The sequence below is a fragment of the Callospermophilus lateralis genome, unplaced genomic scaffold, assembly GCF_048772815.1.
Source record: "Callospermophilus lateralis isolate mCalLat2 unplaced genomic scaffold, mCalLat2.hap1 Scaffold_535, whole genome shotgun sequence".
In the NCBI taxonomy this organism is placed as follows: domain Eukaryota; kingdom Metazoa; phylum Chordata; class Mammalia; order Rodentia; family Sciuridae; genus Callospermophilus; species Callospermophilus lateralis.
The window spans coordinates 224,416-228,250 of NW_027514466.1; the positions used below are offsets into that span (position 1 = coordinate 224,416).

At 40.1% G+C, this 3,835-nt stretch overlaps 1 pseudogene; it reads right to left on the reverse strand.

Annotated features, from left to right (window-relative positions):
- Window positions 1-2,352: 2,352 nt before the first annotated feature.
- Window positions 2,353-3,552, reverse strand: LOC143389426 (dual specificity protein phosphatase 4 pseudogene; annotated as a pseudogene).
- Between the last annotated feature and the right edge of the window lie 283 nt (window positions 3,553-3,835).

Consider the following 3,835-nt stretch of genomic DNA (forward strand, 5'->3'; position numbering starts at 1 on the left):
TCTAAACAGTGTGTCTTTAGGATAATTCTTTTTGCTCTTCTCAACCTCTTGAAAACATCAGTGATTCCTATTTATTTAGGCAAGGAATAGTGTAATTTACTTAGAAAATACATATATATATATATATATATATATATATATATATATAATCTCTGCTCTAATTGTTCTTGTCAGGTATTTTCCATCAAAGCTCATTAACATAGCAATGTTATGTTTTAGGTTAATCAACTCAATCTTCACAAATAAGGTATCAGTCAGGTTTTATATGCAGAGAGTAAAATTCACTCTATTAATTATATTATATAATATAATTACATATAATTCCACATAATTATATATATAAATATTAAAAATATGAAATAATATTCTAAATAAACCGATTGTGAAAGTCACTATCAAGAGTATCACTCTATACTCTCTATACTGACTCTACTAAAAGCAATTGTCCTTTGGGGCTGGGGTTGTGACTCTGTGGTGGAGAGCTTGCCTGACATGTGTGAGGTCCTAGTTTGATCCTCACAACCACATAAAAAGAGATAAATAAAATAAATCTGTTGTGTCCATCTACAACTAAAAAGCTGTTAAAAATGAGAAGAAACACAATTGTCCTTCAAAAAACCTTATTTTAGGGGTACTCCTACAAATTGGTAGTCCACCAAAGGTTTTGATTGTGTGTATCACTTTTGTGTATCAATTTTTTAAAATAAAATTTTCTCTTACATTTTTATTTGTCAGTTAATTTGCATTTCCTTAGAATGTTTGTCAATCTGATTTTTTTAAATCAGCACTTCTTGGAGCTGGGGTTGTGGTTCAGCAGTAGAGACTTGCCTAGAATCTGGGTTTGATCCTCAGCACCACATAATTAAATAAATAAATATAAAAGTATTGTGTCCAACTATAACTAAAAAATACATACTAAAAAGAAATTTTAAAAATCAGCTTGCCTTGTTCTAAAACTGAAGAAATCATGTTGATATTTCTTTTGAAATTATAGTCTTTTTTGAATCTTTTAGGCAGAAGCAAAAATTTAATGATATTAAGTCTTTCAAAGAAAAATATATTCATGTCTCTTTTTGTACATAAATTATCATTTTAAATTATCCTTCCAATAGAGCTTGCACAGCTTTCTTATATTTTTTCCCATAAATATTTAGTTTATTGTTGTTATTATTTATAATGGGTTTTTTTCCTACACATCTTGTGGTAGTTCTTGTGTGTATAGCAGTAGTGATAATAATAGAAAATAGGTACTGAGTATTGACTGTGTGCAAGGCAATTATTATAGTATGGATCTAGAAATATCCTCTAAAGAACTCAAGTGTTCAGTTGGATTAAGAGAGCTAATTGATCCACTTGAGGAATTAAAAATTTTAATGAACTACTGGTTGGTAACTGTAAGTAGGTGAGTCATGATGGGAAAAAGAAAGTCAATGGGAGAATGACCTTAGACTATATATGTCCTGGTCCCTTCCTCTCTCTCTGCTTCCCAGCTCCGAAGTGCTGAGCAGCTTTCCTCTATCACATCCTTCCACTATAATATTTCTGCCTTGGAGCCAGACAATGATGGTCTGAACACTCTGAAATTGTGATCCAAAATAAATCTCTCCTCTAAAAGTTGTTCTTGTCAGTTATTTTTCATCAAAGCTCATTAACATAGCAATGTTATGTTTTAGGTCAATCAACTTAATCTTCACAAATAAGACATCAGTCAGGTCTTATATTCAGAGAGTAGAATTCACTCTAATAATTATATAATATAATTATAAATTATTACAAATAATTATATGTAATTAATTATATAATACAATGTAATTATATTACTTTAATGAATATATTCAAGATATTTAATATATTCAAGATATCTATAAAATTTCCAGGAAGAACAGAGACTCTGTTTGTATGCTTCACAAATATAAAAATAATGGAGCCAGGAGAAAAGTCCAAACACAGCACAAAAGTATTCCAGAGGACACTGCTCCCCCCCCCCAAATTTTGCCACTTAACATCTTGTTGCCAGGAATCCAACTCCAGAGCTTGATCAGGACACTCACTTTCTTCACAAGAAGACAAATTCCCTACATTACACTCCTACCCCAAATTGTTCATATGCACATGTAGGTTTGCCTCACATTAATTCATCTCATTGAAGAATTGGAACCCTTAATCCAGATGAGACAGGGAAACTGCACTTATATATTTTCAGCATATGCAGTAGTAGAAGGCATGATGAATGGAGAAAAAGACATCTGCCATAGTAGATATTAGAGTCATTATATACTCTTGATACAAATTTATATATTGTTAGATCCCACATGAGGATCTTGCATCCATTGCTGGCAGGCAACCTTGGTTTCAGGAGTTAGGTGAGTGGCTCTGAGTTCTGGGGAAGATAGTGCTGGGGTTGTGCAGGTCCTGCAGTCTGCTGAAGGCCAAGTGCACACCCAAAGAGATAGGGAAGCTGAAGAAAAACTGTGAAGTAAGGGTAGAAGAGGGTTTGCAGCTCCCTTAAGGGGCCTGAAGGGCCGGCAGGCCTGGAGGGGTAGGATGTGGCCAGCACCTTGGACAGCTGCTCCATGCAGCTCAAGGCCTTCTCAAGCCTCAGGTGTTCCTTCATCATCTGCTAAGCCAAGCAGATGGTAGCAGAGAACAGGATGCCCTCCTAGCAATGCACCATTCCTGGCCTGCAGCAGTCGTTCACTGCACAGTCCTACAACCATGGCTTCCATGAACCAGGAATCCATGACTGACTTGTTGTTTTCTTCCACCAGATGCGTTTGTACTGGTAGCGTCCTTCCATGTGGTTTGGGCATTAAAAGGAGACATTCAACATGGCTGTGATTCCTAGGGCATGCAGCATGTCTCTCCAGATAGCATGGTAGGCACTGTGGAAGTGGAGAAACCAAAGAATCTCCAAGGGACCCTGCCACCTGGATGCACAGAGCGGTTCCACTGGAGCTGCACCCCAGGTGAAGGGACTCTGTGGCACTGGGGGGTGGGGGATGTTAGCCAGGGCAGAATTAGAAGAGAATTCTGGGTAAGCAGAGGAAAACGTCTCACAGCCAGATTTGAGCAAGCAGATGTTTATTCACTGGGGCTTAGGGTGGAGTCGCTGCACTACTAGGGTCAAGGTGTGGTCCTCCCTGAGCCCGTGGAGTGGGCTCCACTCAAAGTATAGGATGATAGCCAAGTAGAGGCTAGAGCACAAGAGGGCGCACTTCCTCCTGGGTGTGCAGGATGGACTCCAGGCTCATGGAGCCCTTGGCCCGCCTATTGTCGTGTGTGTTGTATCAAAGAAGGTGGACCGAACCTCCGATAGGAAAAATGTGCAAAAAGTCGAAAAGCAAGAGCTTGATAGCGCTCCCTAGCCCCAAGGTTCAGAGACTGCAGCTGCTGTCAGCCCTGCTGCTGCCTTGCACTTCACCCTCCACCCCGCCCCATAACCCAGGGCAACCATCACCTCCCAACCTCCTCATGGTTGCCGCTGAAACTACAGCCTCTGCCTTGGTGGTTCTCGCTCAGCTTCATCAGCCTTTTGAGCACACTGCAGTCCATCTCTCCCAGTTAATCAATCGTCACCATGGAGTGTAGGAACTGGGGCAATAGATAATCACTCAGGCCAGCCAGGCAACAGGAATGGGCAAACAAGTGCTAAGAATGGGAGCCTTCAGTAGTGACTACCAACTTGCTTCCCAGAGGCTTGGACGGCCAGACCCCTATTGGGTCCCCTTCCTCCTGCAGCGTTCAGGTTACATAGCAGCCCTAGCAGCCTCAGGTGCCTTGTGCGCCTGCACTGACAAAAGAGTGGCAGAAGAAGTGTGTGTGTTTAAGGCAGAGT